A 17,819-nucleotide genomic window follows, 5' to 3' on the forward strand; every position below is an offset into this window, starting at 1 on the left:
GTCTGGACCGGTTCAATTCTCCCCTTTGGAGCCATGATAGGGCTCATTTTTGCTCTGCTAAGTCACAGTCTTTTCCTTCTCTAGGATTCCCCCTGCAGTCAGGTCTCTCAAGGGTTGGGGGCCCAAGGAGTTTGCCAGTGTGCAGGGTGCCTAACCCCTCCCCCCCATCCAGGAGGACCAGTCCGGAGGGCTCCCAAGGGGAGGGTCTCCCTCTGCCAGCCCCACGATAGCCAGGAGAAAACAGGGTCCCTGGGAGCCGGCGTCATTAGCAATCCAAAGCAGATGCAGGGATTTAACAGGTAAGGAATGGAGAAATGAGGAAAGATCCCAAATGTTTGTCCAAGCTCTGAACACCAATCCCTACCCCCAGGGCCTTATCATGCCAGCCTTCGCTGCAATCAATATTCTTCCGTCCTTTCTGGCTTCCAGTAGCATTTCTCAGCTTTCTGAGAAGAGACAGGAAGGGAGGTTTTTAGGTAAAAGAAATCGCAAGCTTGCCCGGCCCGGAAGTGTTAGGGTTTAAGGTGAAATCTTGGTAATTCTAAAGGAGAAGAAGAAGAAGAGAAAGAGGAGGGGGAGAAGGAGACTGCTACAGGTTCTGCTAAAGATAGAGCAGTGAGAGGTAGAAGGAGCATTTGCAGAGAATTGGTTCATTTTAGCTTGCTCAGGCCCCAGTTTGGGGTGGCTCCTGAGCATTTTAGAGTGATCTTCTCTTAAAAATTTAAACTTTAAATAATGGTATTTATTAAGTGCTTACTATGTGTCGAGCACTTAATACAAGTGCTAGTGTAGATACAAGTTAATCAGGTTGGACACAGTTCTTGTCTCCTTTGGGGCTCACGGTCTAAGTAGGAGAGATTTAATACTCATTTTACAGTTGAGAAAGCTGAGGAAAAGATAAGTCCAGCGACTTGCCCCAGGTCACCCAGCAAGCATTCGGCATAGCCAGGATTGAAACCCAGGTCTCCTGACTCCCAGGCCCATGCTCTATCCATTAGGCAACACCATTTGTCTTCCTCCTTCCCTTCTTGCCCTCTTCCTCCTCCTCCTTTCCCTTCTCCCCACTCTCCTTCTCTTCCTCATCTCCTTTTCTTTCTCTCATCCCACCCTCATTGTAGGGCCAGGGCTGCCATCCAAGAGGCTTTGGGCCTGGGGATCTTCACTGGATTGAGTGGGTGGTGGCAAGACAAAATCTGGGGTCACTTCAGGATGCAGCATCATGTTCTGCTTTGCCCCAGTAGTGATAATACCTGTTATTTTATTTATTAAGTCTGTAATTTTATTTATTTATATTGATGTCTATTTGTATTGATATCTGTCTCCCCCCCTCTAGACTGAGAGCTCATTTGAGCAGGGATTGTCTTTATTGCTGTATCGTACTTTCCCAAGTGCTTAGTACAGTGCTCTGCACACAGTAAGCTCTCAATAAATACGAATAAATTGAATTAAATTGAATAATGATATTAATAATAGCTATTATGGTACTTTTTAAGCACTTACTATGTGCCAAGCACTGTTCTAAGTGCTGGGGTAGATACAAGTTGATTAGGTTGGACACTGTCCCTGCCCCACATGGAACTCAAACTCTTAATCCCCATTTTACAGATGAGGTAACCGAGGCACAGAGAAGTTAAGTGACTTACTCAGGTTCACACAATAGAAGGATGGTGAAGTCAGGATTAGAACCTAGGTCCTTCTGACTCCCAGGCCTGGGTTCTATCCACTAAGCCATACTCACAGTGAGCAGGGACATCCTTCCAAGGGGCTTTCTGAGAGCGATTAGGTGCAGCCTAACATTCAAAGTCATCGACTAATTGAAAGGGAAACATTTACTTGGGTTTCACAGCTCAGGCAACACAAAAAATCCTTATCTATTTTCTTAAGAATCAGGCTTAAGGGCTGCGCGGATTTTGTAGATAGCAGTCGAACAGCTTCTGTCGCCGCATTTCTGAAGAAAAAGAATATTGCCGCATTTCTGAGGAATTAAGGATATTGCCGCATTTCTCTGGAAATGCCACCAGTTCTGGCTCTACTGTGGCTTGTGAGAAAGGGAGCCCTCCTGAGGGATTTAAATAGCTCTGGTCTTCCTGTTCCTCTCATCCCTGTGGGGTCCCCGCTTGCCTCGGTGGGCCTGGGGTGAGGTGGGGCTGGGTGAGGGAGGAGGGGTGCTGGCAAGAGCCCTGACCTGGCTCTGGAGGCTCGGTCAGACTCACTCTCTTGACCCATCATCCTTCTGGTGCCTCTGACTCTTGGGCTTGACTCTGCCTGCTTCTATATCCTGCTACCTCTTGCCTCCTGCCTTTCTCCTGCTTTCATCCTGCCTCCCTCCTGCCTCCCTTCTGCCTCCTCCTACTTCCATCCTAGGCCCTTCTTGCCTCCCTCTTGCCTCCATCCTGCCTCCTCCTGCCTCCCTCCCTCCTGCCGCTTCCTGCCTTCCAGTTGGTGCTCTTTCTTCCAGGGCACCAGGAAGCCTGGCAGAGTCTGGCATGAGGTGCGGATGGGATGCTGCCCAGCTGTTTCCTCACTGTCCAGAAGATTAGGTCTGGGGGCTTCAGAGGCACTAGTGGCTTCCTTTATTTCTGGACCCTGGAGAGTTTCTCTTTTCTCCTGGCCCTCTGAGTCTCTGGGACTGGCTCAGGGAGGATGGCAGGCAGATAGGTCCTCTAGCAGACCAAAAGGTCTTACTAAAAATCCAATCCCGCAGTGCCCGGCACATAGGAAACTCCCAATAGAAATTAATCAATCAGTCGATGGTATTTATTGAGCAGAGCACTATTTTAAGTGCTTGGGAGAGTACAGAGTTGATAGGCACATTCCTTGCCCTCAACGAGTTTTCAGTCTAAAAACTGTAGGAGTATTTGTTAAGCACTTACTATGTGCCAAGCATTGTACTAAGCACTGGGAAGATACAAGTTGAACGAGTTGGACTACCCATAGCTCCCAATCTAAGTAGAGAAGCCAGTGGTTGACTGGAGCACAGCCTCAAGGTGTTTCAGGCCAGGTTCTAAAACTGGTTCAGTCTCTTGCCTGCTGTAGTTTTGTCTGGATCCGCTCAGCCACACCACCTCCTTGGTTTGTGAGAAAACACAGCACAAACCCCAGTCCCCAACAGGATGTGACATTTTGGAGAAACAAGGAACGTGAGGAGGAAGACAATCAAAACACTTGAAAGTCATTTCAGTAAGACAGGAGAGCCAAGCCAAAATTAAAAAATTAAATTGAATAATGGTATTTTTTAAGTGTTTACTATGTGCCAAGCACTGTTCTAAGCAATGGGATAGATACAAAGTAATGAGTTTGTCTCATATGGGGCTCATAGTCTTAATCTCCATTTTACAGATGAGGCAACTGAGGCAAGGAGAAGTTTAATGGCTTGCCCAAGGTCACACAGCAGACAAGTAGGGGAACTGGGATTAGAACCCACATCCTCCAACTCCCAAGCCCATGCCCTTTCCACTCAACAATGCTGCTTCTCAAGGCAAGTTAGGGGGTGAAAGGATGGTCTTCTCCTTTTATCTTTCTTAATTTTGAAACCCCAAGAGTGAAATGGGTCCCTCGCTCTGCTCCTCTTGAATATTTTTCCACAGTTCAGATGTCTTACTTTATTTTATTACAGTTCTGAAAATGCTTCGGTTAAATTGTTTAGCTAGAAATTTTTAGTACAAGAATTAAAAATGATTAAGATTCTTGCCCAATTAGACTGCTGGTATAAAGCGGACTTAATGAATCTATAAAAAATATCAGGCTGGTGAATGAGCTGGCTTGTCTTCATTTTGAAAAATAGGGTTTTGGGCAAATGAGAAATAATTATTTTAAGTTACTTTTTCATGGGTTGCAATAAATCCATTAGGAGATGAAAAGGAGATGGAAGTAGGGCCTTTTAGAGAGGGGGTTGTGCTTCGTTTCCTCCCTATCCCAAAGTTGTTAAATTGAAAGCAGGGGTGAGTCGAATGGCTGATGGATGAAATTCAAGGACCTCAGTATCAAAGTATTCTTAAAATTGCAGCTAAAATTTTATCAAGCGAATAGGTTATATTTTCCAAATTTGGATCTTTTCCCTTAGCTCTAAGAGAAAAAGGATAAATTGCTCAATTAATGAAATATGATCCATGAAGGGGAGCAGGAGAGAAAGCTCATTCCCCTAACCCCACCTCCAAAACTCAAAATATAGAAGTTCTGATGCCTGGAAAATTCACTCCATCATATAAACCACATCAGTGCTATCTACAGAAGATACTTTTTTTTTCCTGTGCCACTTTCTTTTATGGTATTAAGTGCTTACTGTGTGCCAGGCACTGTACTAAGTGCTGGGGTAGATACAAGATAATCAGTTTGAACACACTTCCTGTCCCACATAAGTCTCTTGGTCTGAATCCCCATTTTCAGATGAGGTAACTGAGGTGCAGAAAAGTGAAATGACTAGCCCATGGTCACAAGGCAAACAAGGAGTGGAGCTGGAATTAGAACCCAGGTCCACTGACACCCTGGCCTGACCTCTTTCTACTAGACCACTATACTTCTCTAGGTCACCACTTGATCTTAAGTTAAATAATAATTTTAATAGTAATATTTAGAAAGTCATTCAGTTTTCCCCCTCCTAGCTTTCCTTGCTGATTTCTTATGACAACTCAGCCCTCACACTTCACTTCTCCAAGACCAGTTTACTCACTGTACCTTGATCTTGCCTATCTCATCACTGACCTCTTGTCCACATCCTCCCTCTGGCCTGGAATTCCTTACCCCTTCAAATTCAACAGACCACCAATCTGCCCACCTTCAAAGCCCTCCAAAAATCATATCTCCTCTAAGAGGCTTTCCCCATTTAAATCCTCATTTTCCCTACTCCCTCTCCTTCCTACATCGCCTATGTACTGGATCTGCACCCTTTAAGCACTTGATATTCACCCAGCCTCAGTCCCGCAGTTCCTATCCATATATCTGTACTGAGCGCTTAGGAGACTACATTACTTAGTAGACGTGATCCCTGTGCTCAAGGAGCTGATGGTCTCTTGTGTGCAGGGCCCTGTATTGAGAACTTGGGAGACTACATTACTTACTAGATATGATCCCTGCCCTCAAAAAGCTTACTGTCTACTATGTGCGAAGTATTATACTGAGTGCTTGGAAGACTTAATAATAATAATAATAATAATGTTGGTATTTGTTAAGCGCTTACTATGTGCAGAGCACTGTTCTAAGCGCTGGGGTAGACACAGGGGAATCAGGTTGTCCCGTGTGGGGCTCACAGTCTTCATCCCCATTTTACAGATGAGGGAACTGAGGCACAGAGAAGTTAAGTGACTTGCCCACAGTCACACAGCTGACAAGTGGCAGAGCTGGGATTCGAACTCATGACTTATAGACATGTTCCTTAGTAGATATGTTCCAGCATGTCTTAGTGGCTAGAGCATTGGCCCGTAAGTAAAAAGGACCGGGGTTCTAATACTGACTCTGCCACATGTCTTCTGTGTGACCTTGGGCAAGTCACTTCATTTCTCTGTGTCTCAGTTACCTCAACTATCAAATGGGGATTAAGAGAGTGAGCCCCTTGTGGGACAGGGACTGATTACAAGGTATCTTCCCCAGCATTTAGAACAGTGCTGGGCACATAGTAAGCATATAACATGTTCCATAATTATTATTATGGTAATGGAATAATAATATAGTAGTACTAATGATAATAATAAAAATGTTGCCTGTCCTCAAAGAGCTGACAGTCTACTGTGTCAGAATGCTGTACTGAGTGCTTGGAAAAGTATAAAGAATTTCCCTCAAGGAGGTATCAATCTAATGGGGGAAATAGACAGGTAGAGGAAGCAATCCAGTACAGAGAATGAAGACGGAAACAGATGTAGGATGGAAGGCCCCACACCCAGAGCCAGAAGGACCCATGCCTGGTGCCGGGAGGACCAGGAATGACAGAGGGAAGTCTGGGAAGTCTCGGAGGAGCCCTAGAACCAACATCTGGACTGCTGATCACTGTTTCTGCCCTGTGGAGATCAGTCATCAGTATTGCTGTTTCCTGAACCCAGACACCAAATCCAATTGTTTTCCAAGTGGATATTTTGGGAAGTTATCAGGGAGGAGATCATGGTTTTCTTTGAAGTTGTTTGCACTTAGGACCTGCCTCTAGGGGCAAATCCAGGAGCAGGGAGGCTTATGTCCTATAAGAAACACACTTATGTCCATATCTTTAGATTCACTCATATCTCCACACCTTTTATTTTATGTTAGTGTCTATCTCCATGGCCAAACTGTCAGCTCCTAAAGGCCAGGGACTGTAGCTACAAACTCCACTGTAGTCTCCCAAGTGCTCAGCATAGTGTCTGCACACGGTAAACTGTAAACTCCTTGCTGGCAGAGAATGTAGCCTCCCATCATCTTAGTTCAGTCTTCTGCACACGATAAGTGCTCAGGAAATACCACTAATTAGCTGATGTTGACTAATTCTATTGAACTCTTCTAAGCACTCGGTACAAGGCTTTAAACACAGTAGACAGAAAGCTCTTTGAGAGCAGGGATTGTGTCTACTGACTGCTATTGTACTCTCCCAATTGCTCAGTACAGTGCACTGCACAGAGGAAGGACTAGATAAATACCGTTGATTGATTGACTGATTGATTGAGCACGCAGGCTGCCCATCGGTCGACAGACTGTGGACAGGTGGAGCCAAGCCCGTCTGGAAGCAAACAGGACAGGAGATGGGGACGGGTGGGGGCGGGAGGCCTGGAGGTGGGGTCCGCCATGCAGCTGGGACAACGAGAATGGGTTTTGGGGATTAATTCAGACCAGATGTGCAATCACAGACTTTAACAGGGTCTTTGAAACAAACAAGAAAAAAAAAACCCAGGGGAGATTAATGATCCCATTAAATTTAAAACACAGTTATTTATTATTTTTTTTTCCCCCTTCAAGACCCAAACAGAAGATTACGGATGCAGAACTAGCTTGTGAACAGCTCATTACTATCTTGTTACCAAAGCACAAAACAGATGGCCCAGCCTTGTGGGGTAAGCGAAAGAGAGTTTTCTCGAAAGGGAAAGGAAATCCATTTTACTGTTTGGGAGCTTACTAATGCCCTATGATGATCAGACTTCAAAAGCGATTTAAAAATTGTTTGCACCAGAGGAAAGTAAGAGGCAGCTTCTATTTGTGGTTATTGACATTTTTATTATGAGGATTTTTCTATTTTAAAACTTCTCTTTACATATTCTTTTCAGTTGGACAGGAGGGCAGCTAGACTCATTTTTCACCAGACCATCTGATTCTTCAGCTATTTCTTGGGATTTGGCCCCATCGTTCTGGTGAATTGAAATTTAATAACTTCAGCAGCTGTAGCTGATGTGAAGGAGAGAATAATAATGATTATGGTACTTGTTAAGCACTTCATCGTGCCAAGCACTGGGGAAGATACAAGATAATCAGGTTGGACACAGTCCCTGCCTAAGGGTCTATGTAGGAAGGTATAGGATTTAATCTCCATTTTATAGATGAGAAAATTGAGGCCCAGAGAAGTTAGGTGACATGCCCAAGGTCATACAACCAACAGGAGGAAGAGACGGCATTAGAATCCAGGTCCTCCGAGTCCCAGGCCCATGCTCTTACCACTAGGCCACAACACTTCATTATTCTCTGTCGGGAGTGATGGAGGCCTTGTCTGATTATAGAGAGTAATGGGAAGCAGATTTCAGGTTCTCCCTTCTGATCGCTCTGTCCTCATAACCCCCACCCATGTTTGTGGCTGGTCAGCATCCTCTAGTGAGAGGTTTGAGAAGGACATTTTGTTACTTGGCTACGGTGTGGAGACCGCCCTCTCCTGGCTACTGGCCCTGGAATCGGCCCTCATGGGCTCCGTGGCTACCGGCAGGACCCACCTTTGGCCGAGAAGGAGGAGGCCAACCGGCATCCCATGCTCAAACCAGTGGGTGTAGGCAGAGACTCTGTCTGCTTATTGTTCTACTGTACTCTTCCAAGCCCTTAGTACAGTGCTCTGCACAAAGTAAGTGAGAGGGCCGTTCTGGGAGAGATGTATCCATGGAGTTGCTATGGGTCGGGCATAAGACAAAACAGTGAGCTCCATGTGGGACATGGACTGCATCCAATATCATTAGCTTGTATCTTCCCCAGTGCTTAGAACAATGCCTGGCACACAGTAAGCACTTAAGAATAGCATTAAAAAAATATTCACACAGACTCATGATGTCAAACAAATGTTCTCTAAATCCGTAACAGTGTTTCAGCCAAAATAGGTAATGGAAACATGCATTATGGGAGAACTGGGGGGAAGCATGCATTATGGGAGGGAGGTCATCTTCACTCCCATAGATGAGGTGTCTGTTTTGTGTGGAGCACTGCACTGAGTGTTTATTGAGCATAGAGCACTGCATTTTTTTAATGGTATTTGTTAAGGGCTTACAATGTGCCAAGCCCTATACTAAGCACTGGGGAATCTAAGTAGGTTGGACACAGTCCATGTCCCACATAAGGTTCCCAGTCTTAATCCCCATATTACAGATGAGTTAACCGAGACACAGAAAACTTAAGTGACTTGCCCAAGATCACACAGCAGTCAGCAGGTAGGACTGGAATTAAAATCCAGGTCCCTCTGACTCTGTGCTCTATCCACTAGGGCACATTGTACTGGATGTATACTTGTGTGCAGAGTACTAAATTGGGCATGCCTGAGTTCAGAACACTATACTGAAAGCCTGGTGTGGGCTGAGCACTGTGTTGGGTACCTACTCTGTGTAGAGCTCTATCCTGAATGCATGGGTACATATAACAGAGGTAGAAGACATGGTTCCTGCCACTGAAGAGTTGAAGTGGTGTTTAACTATTTCCTTTTTTTACTGTTTACATTTTGAGCTCAATTTTAGTCTGTTTTTCTGTTGATTGGATCAGATCCTTATTGTTGGATTATTTTCTCATTGCTTTGTGGGTCTCTCCTCTGCCATTCACCATGTGAACTTTTGGGAAGCAGGGTGGCCTAGTGGAAAAAGTTCAGACCTGGGAGTCAGAGGACCTGGGTTATAATCCCAGACTTGCCACTTATCTGCTATGTGACCTTGGCCAACTCACTTAACTTCTCTGAGCCTCATTTCCCTCATCTGCAAAATGGGGATTCAAAACTGTTCTCCCTCCTACTTAGATTGTAAACCCCATGTGGAACCTGATGATTTTGTATCTACTCCAGTACTTAGTATAATGCTTGGCACATAGTAAGTGCTTAACAAATAGCACAATTATTATCTAAACTGAGTTTCCCCAGCCCTCAGCACAGTGTCAACACTTGTGCTGAAAAACATTGTCTTACTGCCCTCAAATGGAGATGAGGAAAAATGGGGCTTAGTCTGGGAAGGCCTCTTGAAGGAGATGAGCCTTCAGTATGGCTATGAGGTCAGTCTGGCAGCAGCTGAATTAAGGAGCAATAGCTGCCGTGGGTGGTAAGAGGCTGACTGCAGCCCCAGATATCCTCCCCAGGATTCTGGGCACATATGTCTGTATAGTCTCTGGGCCCAAATTGCTCTTCCTCTTAGGGATTTGAAGAAATTCTGGGCTTCACAGTTGCTCTTTAACATAGCGGGTTTGGAACTTTCAGAGGCTTTAATAATAATGGTGGTATTTGTTTAAAGCTTAGTAAGTGCCAAGCACTGTTCTAAGCACTGGGGTAGATACAAGGTAATCAGGTTGTCCCACGTGGGGCTCACAGTCTTAATCCCCATTTTATAGATGAGGTAACTGAGGCCCAAAGAAGTTAAATGACTTGCCCAAAGTCACACAGCTGATTAGTGGCGGAGCCGGGATTAGAACCCACTACCTCTGACTCCCAAGCCCATGCCCTTTCCACTAAGCCATGCTGCTTCTGCTTTAGCGGTACCTGTGTGAGTTTAAAGTCCAGCTAGAGTGTCAGGAGAAACCTTCACCTTTATTTCTGCTTCCGCAAAGACACTTTGTCTTCTCCATGAGTTTCATTAAACGAGGTCCACTAATGTTCAGCGAATCTTGTAACGTTAGCCAGGGTGGAGACTGGATGGGCCTGTGCTTAGCCCTGATGAAGGACCAGAAAAAGAACTCGCTGCTGGGAACAGGGAGAACTGGATTCTTCCCCAGCTCCATCAACATCAATGGTTTTTATTGAGTGCTTACTCTGTGCAGAGCACCATACTAAGTGCTTGAGAGGGTATAGTACAACAGAGTTGGCAGGCACGTTCCCTGCCCAAAGCAAGCTTACAGTTTATAGAAGGAGACAGATATTACTAGAAATAAATAATTGATAATATAGAATTTAAAGATATGTAATAATAAAAATTGACAATTATGGAATTTGTTAAGCGCTAGCTATGTTCCAAACACTGTTCTAAGAGCAGGGATAGATAGAAGTTAATCAGACTGGTCACAGTCCCTGTCCCATATTGGGCTCAAACTCTTAATCTTTATTTTTTACAGATGAGGTAACTGAGGCATAGAGAAGTTAAGTGACTTGCCCAAGATCTCACAGTAGACATGTGGTGGAGACGGGATTAGAATCCAGGACCTTCTCACAGCCAGGCCTGCGCTCTGTCCACTAAGGGACGCTACTTAATGGAGAGAGCACATATACACATGTACAATAGGCGCTGGAGCCGGCTAACAGGGACTGAGACCACCCAGGCCCTTTGCCGGTCACTGTGCCTCTGCCCACCTATGTGTCCAGTGCCCTCCCCCGGACTCAAGTGGTGTCATGTTCAGATAAGGCTCTTGTAAACTTGTTCTTGTTGACATGCTAATCTGTTCCCCTATGAGGAACCTGGAAGGAACATGGCTGCTGAATGAAAAGTGTCACAGTTTTCAAAAGAATTCTTTCTGGAATTCTGTCCTGGTCGGAAAGTGGATCCGCCTCAACTCCTCCCCCACTCTTCTTTCCTGAATTGTGACTTTCCTGTCTCCCACTTCTGCAATCTTGGTGCATTATGGGATGCCGCTGCGACAGTTACACGCTGAAATCACTTAGAGTGATGGTGGGTGAAAATCTGCAGCCCTCACTTACTCGATAGATTGGGGAGGAGCGGTCCCCTGAATTTGTCTTATTCACGCGCTCTTAATAATCTTAATCACTCATTCTCTTAAGGCAACTTCTTAGACACCTTCGCAAAATCATTTCTTTCATATAACCTTCAGTCACTCTGGCTTCCGGATATTTCTCCAGCAAGGTTTTTCATCTTGGTTTCACCCCTCAATAATAACGAAAAGCTAAAGCACTATCGCTCCCTCCCTCCCCCAGCTCTCCCCTCCTCTCTCCTCCCCTACCCCTCAGCCCCCCTGCCCACATCCCACCAAGAAAACCTCATTTTTCCAGGAGCAATGAGGCAGGGAGGATGCCGGGGAGGTGGCCGGGTGTGTGTGTGTGTGTGTGTGTGTGTGTGTGTGTGTGTGAGAGAGAGAGAGAGAGAGAGAGAGAGAGAAACATATTTCTATCCTCATGGGAAAAGATGCCGATCGAACAGGTAAAGTACCAAAGGAGAGAATCTGGGAAGCCTGAAATTTTCATTCTTCTCCTGTGCCCACAAAATTAACTTGAAGTGGGGAGAGTCCTGCTTGACCTGAGCCAGGAGAGCCTTTAGAAAGACCACGAGGGTGAGACCCTTGTGCCAGCTTCCAGTGGCCAGAAAGAAGCAGCAGAGTCACTGGTCAGTTAGAACTGGTTCCAGCTTTGGCTGGCGACATCCAGTCATAGTTGGTCCAGCCCAGTCAGTGGCGGTCAGTACTGGCTCCGTCCCAGAGTGACAAGTCAGAGTTGGTCTGGCTCAGCCAATGACAGTTGAGGACTGGCCCTGGTCCCAGAATAAGACTGAGTTGGGGTTGATCCAGCCCAGCCAGTGGCAGGTCAGGACTGGCTCCGTCCCAGAATGCTGAGCCAGAGTTGGCCCAGCCCAGCCAACATCTCCGCAGGATGGGCTCTGGTCCTAGAGTGACCAGTCAGCAATGGTTCAGTCCAGGCAATGGACCTATCAGAACTGGCTGCGGCCTCAGAGTGACCAGTCGGAGGTGGAAATGGAAGAGAGCCCTCACCACCTGTTTCTCGAGCTGGGAGTTCCTGCTTGACTGACTGTGGTCTGGATGCCCCAACTGTCACCTTTGACCCCACAAAGTTCTCCGGGCACCAGCAGTCTGACCCGGTCCCAAGCTTTACAAAGGGATGGGGAAGGATTGCTGTGCACAACTGTTGAGGGCTGTGGACAGCAGCAGCAGCAGAAGCAGCAGGGGTGGTAATAATAATAATAATGTTGGCATTTGTCAAGCGCTTACTATGTGCCAAGCACTGTTCTAAGCGCTGGGCTAGACACAGGGGAATCGGGTTGTCCCACGTGGGGCTCACAGTCTTAATCCCCATTTTACAGATGAGGTAACTGAGGCACCGAGAAGTTAAGTGACTTGCCCAAAGTCACACAGCTGACAAGTGGCCGAGCCGGGATTCGAACCCATGACCTCTGACTCCAAAGCCCGTGCTCTTTCCACTGAGCCACGCTGTGGTATGCCCTGAGCTCCCGGTGATAGGAGTAGTAGCAGTGTAGAATAGACTAAGCACCCACTGGGTGCCAGGTTCTTTAGTACAGATGAATTAGAGAACCAGGACCCGCTCACAGAGGCTCCTCCAACCTGATATGGACCCATTCTAGAATTCGTACAATGGAATTCATTTTGCTCCTCGTAAAGAACAAGACAATCCCTTCAGCACCATTTCTGGGTGGGATTTAGGCCATGGAACTTGACAGCGGGGGTGGGGGTTGGGCTGAACCTCTAAAAGCCTTGGCAGGGTGCAGGTAGGGGCATACAGAGGAGGAGGTCATTCCTTCCCTGAGGAGAAGCGTGTCCTTGTGGTTATGTATATACCTGTAATTTTATTATATTGATTCTCTCTCCCCCCGTCTAGAGTGTGAGCTCTTTGTGGGCAGGGATTGTCACTCTTTATTGTTGTATTGTTCTTTCCCAAGTGCTTAGTATAGTGTTCTGCACACAGTAAGCGCTTAATAAATAAGAATGAATGAATGAATGAATGAATGAATGAATGAATGAAAAAGCACTGGGCCGTAAGTCAGAGGACCTGGGTTCTAATTCCAGCTCTACACTTGTCTGCTGCATGACCTTGGGCGAGTAATTCACTTTTCTATGCTTAGGTTTCATCATCTGTATAATGAGGATTAGGTACCTATTATCCCCCTCCCTTGGACTGTGAGCCCATGTGGAACAGGGATTGAGTCCAACATGATTATCGGTTGATGAATTAGATGTATTGAGCACTTTCTGGGTGCAGTGCACTGTACTAAGGGTATGGAAGTGTACGGTAAAACAGAATCCATAGACATATTCCCCACCCGTGTGTCGTATCTACTCTACCCCAGTGGTTAATGCAGCGGTTGATTAATTTACTTTAAGACATTTAACTCTGTCACCAAATCCACTGTTCTTCCTCCAGCCCCCGCTATCTCCTGACCTTAATGACCCGCCCAGGTCATTAAAATTGAATATCATTAGGCATGATCTCTTCAAAATCGCCCCTACTCCTCTCCAGTCCCTCCCTCCTCCTTTCCTTTCTTCAACTGTCCCATCTTTCCCAGCAGTACCTCCAGAGGAGATCTGCCTTCTCTCAAAATCCACCCCCTCCTACCATTCCTCTCCAAACTCCTTGAACCAGTTGTCTACACCTGCTTTCTCCACTTCCTCTCCTCCAATTTTATCCTTGACTTTTTAAGTCCCATCTGGTTTTTTAAAAATTGTATTTGTTCTGTTTTCGCTATGTTCCAGGCACTCTACTAAGTACTGGGGTAATAATAATGATGGCATTTGTTAAGCGCTTACTATGTGCAAAGCACTATTCTAAGTGCTGGAACCAATACAAGGTGAGCAGGATGTCCCTTGTGCGGCTCACAGTCTTAATCCCCATTTTACAGATGAGGTAACTGAGGCATAGAGAAGTTAAGTGACTTGCCCAAAGTCCCACAGCTGACAAGTGACAGAGCTGGGATTAGAACCCGTGACCTCTGACTCCCAAACCCATGCTCTATCTACTGAGCCACTCTTCTTCTCCAAAAAAAATTAAAAATAGAGGTTTACCCAAGATCACACAGCAGACAAGTGGTGGAGGTGGAATACAAGTTAATCAAGTTGGACACAGTAGTCCATGTCCCCGTTTTACAGATGAGGTAACTGAAGCACAGAGAAGTTGAATGATTTACCCAAAGTCACCCAGCAGACAAGGGTTGGAGCTGGGATTAGAACCCAGGTCCTTCTGACTCCTAGGCTGATGCTCTATTCATTAGACCACGCTGCTTCAACCCCATTTACTCCATTGAAAATACCCTTTCAGAGGTCACCAATGATTTCCTTCTTTCCAAATCCAAATCCTCTATTCCTTGACTTCTCAGCTGCCTTTGACAGTGGATCACCCCCTTCTCCTGGAAACATTATCTAACCTCTGCTTCACTGACATGGTCCTCTCCTGGTTCTCCTATCCCTCTGGCTGCTCTTTCTCAGTCTCTTTCGTGGGCTCCTTCTCTGCCTCCCACCCACTAACTGGGAGTCTCTCAAGGCTCAGTTCTGGGTCTGTTACACCTACTCTCTTGCAAAAATCATTCACTCCATGGCTTCAAGAATCATCTCTTTGTGGATGACTCCCCAGTCCACACCTCCAGTCTTGACTTCTCTCCTTCTCTGCTGTCCCTCATTTCCTCCTGCCTTCAGGACATCAGGAGGGTTTTTTAAGATTAGGGATAAGGAAATCATCCCACTCACACAGCCCCCACCCTCAGCCCCACAAGACATATCCAAATCCATTATTTATTTATTAATATTAATGTCTGTAACCCCCTTTAGATTGTAAGCTTCTCATGGGCAGGGAATGTGTCTACCAACTCTGTTGTACTGTACTCTTCCAAGAGCTTAGCACAGTGCTCTTCATACAGTAAGAGCTCAATAAGTACCATTGTTTGATTGATTGATTGATTGATTCATGTATTCATTGACCTCCACTCTGACCCAGTCTAGTAAGGTATCACATTCCCACTTTCCCCACCTTCAAGGCCTTATTGAAGGCACATCTCCTCCAATAGGCCTTCCCAGACTAAACCCCACTTTTCCTCAACTCCCCCACCCTTCTGAGTTGCCCTGATTTCCTCCCTTTTCTCTTCCCTCCTCCCATGCCCACAACACTTATGCTCATATCTGTAATTTTATTTATTTGCATTGATGTCTGTCTCTGTAGAGATGTTTGTAAGCTTGTTGTGGGCAGGCAATGTCACTGTTTATTGTACTGTACTTCTCCAAGAGCTTAGTGCAGTCCTCTGCACACAGTAAGCACTCAATGAATATAATTGAATGAATGAAGTGAATATCGAATGCATAAAGGGTTCATATCCAAGTGTATAGGTCACTCAGAAGGGAGTGAGAGAAGAGGAAATGAGGGCTTAATCAGGGAAGGCCTCTTGGAGGAGATGCGGTGTCAATTAGGCTTTGATAGTGGGGAGGGTAATTATCAGTTGCATTTGAAGGGCGAGGAGGTTCCAGGCCAGAGGTAGGTCACGGGTGAGGGGTCGACGGTGAGTTAGAGATCGAGGCAGGGTGAGTAGGTTGGCGTTGGAGGAGTGATGCGGGCCGGTCAGGTTGTAGTAGTAATGCGTCACATTTCCATTCTGACCCAGACTAACAACGTATCTGACCTTGACTCCTCCAGCTCCACCCGGAAGCACCAGCCCCTTTTGCCATAAAAGGGCCTGATTTGGCAAAGCAGCTCTAGCCAGACATCTCCCCCCCACCACCACCACCCATTTACTCAGTGCACATGTTTACTGCTGCGAGAGGGATAATTACTGCTTAGAAACCATTATTCCGTCCAAGAAATGCTGAATGCCTCAATTTTCTAAAAATATGATTCTCAAAAAATGTTTTGCTTTTGCATCTTCATTTGCTTTGATTTTGAAGGATTAAGTGGAGGATAATGACGGGTAATCGCTCTGCCGGGCACCTGTAACGGAGCTCAGACTCTTGTCATCCCCAGAATCTGGGGACAAGATCAATGCAGATTGATGCTTGCACGCAGTGAGTGCTTAGCACATATGATTGATTGATTGATTGATTGATTGATTGATGCAAAGGGCTGCTTTCCTGGAGCCCCAAACTGGGTGCTGCCCAGGGTGGGCACTTCTAACAACCTCTATCACCACTTGGACTTAGCCCTGCCCTCACCAGTCCCATTCAGTTACAGAGTGGAGGAAGGAGCAAGACACCTTTTCCTTTTCATTCTGAATCTCTCCGTTATCTCTCCAGACTTACCAACAGTAATTCCATATTAAACATGACCGATCTGTCACCAAATCCTGTCAGTTCTACCTTCACACCATCAGTAAAAATCTGCCCTCTCCTCTCCATCCAAACTGCTACTATTCTGATCCAAGCAGTCAGTCAGTCATATTTTTTGAGCACATACTGTGCGCAAGGCACTGTACTAAGCTCTTGGGACAGTATAATAGAGCAGTATAACAGACATTCCCTGCCCACAACGAGTTTACGGTCGAGAGGTGGAGACAGACATTAAAACAAATAAATCCTATCCCATCTTGACTACTACATCTGCCTCCCCACTGACCTTCCTACCTCTCCCCACTTCAGTCCATTCTTCATCCTGCTGCTCACATCATTTTCCTACAAAATGGTTCAGCCCACATTTCCCCAATTCTCAAGAACCTCTAGTGGCTGCCCATCTACCTCCACATCAGAGACTCCTCACCCTTGACTTTAAAGCACTCAGTCAGCTCTTCCCCTCTTACCTCTCCTTGCTGATTTCCTGCTACATCCCAGCCCGCACTTACTCAATATACCTCAATCTCGCTTATCTCAATGCTGACACCATGAGCATGTCCTCCTTGTGGCCCAGAACTCCCTCCCCCTTTATATAGAAACAGACCACCACTCTCCCTACCTTCAAAGCCCTGAAAATCACATCTTCTCTAAGAGGCTTTCCCCAGCTAAGCCCTCTTTTCCCCTATTCCCTCTCCTGTGTACATCACCTAGGTGCTGAGTTCTGTACCCTTTAACCACTTGATATTCACTCCTCCCTCAGTCCCATAGCACTTACATATACATATATGTAATTTATCTTAATGTCTGCCCATCTAGACTGTATGCTCCTTGTGGACAGGGACCATATGTACCAACTCTTTTGTACTCTCTCAAACATGTAGTTCTGCACAAAGTAAGCACTCAAAAAATACCATAGATTGATCGACTGATTGATTGGAGTCCATTGTCTCCACTATGTGGTGGTGGGCAGTGGACAATGGAAGTCATCAACTTGTGAGGCTTCTGGAGCGTTGGCCCACATGGTTCTTGTGGCTCCCAGCTGATGCTCCCTGGGTCCAAGACTCCACGTGGGGCCAGGTCTGCCCGAGTCTCATCTTAGATCAGGCTCACCTCGGGTCCTTTTTCCCAGCCTGCAGGCCGGCTCATACTCCTGCACTGTGGAGATCCGCATGGTTCCAGCCTCCCTGTCCCAGCTCAGCTCTGATGACGGCAATGGGGGCTAAAAATAAAGGAGCAGAGAGTCCCATGATTGGCACTATAAGCGCTCAGTAAATATAATTGATTGATTGATTGCCTTCCATAATACTTCTGGGGAGAGCCAATCAGGACCACTGCTCTGGGTCCAGCTCCTTAGGGAACCACATCCCCAGGCTTTCAGATCTGAGCCAATTGAACTCTGGAACCAAAGATTCTGGGAGCTGGGCCCCAAGGGGAAGCACTTTAAGGGCGGGCTAACCTATTCATTCAACCGTACTTATTGAGTGCTT

This window comes from Ornithorhynchus anatinus, chromosome 14, assembly GCF_004115215.2.
Source record: "Ornithorhynchus anatinus isolate Pmale09 chromosome 14, mOrnAna1.pri.v4, whole genome shotgun sequence".
In the NCBI taxonomy this organism is placed as follows: domain Eukaryota; kingdom Metazoa; phylum Chordata; class Mammalia; order Monotremata; family Ornithorhynchidae; genus Ornithorhynchus; species Ornithorhynchus anatinus.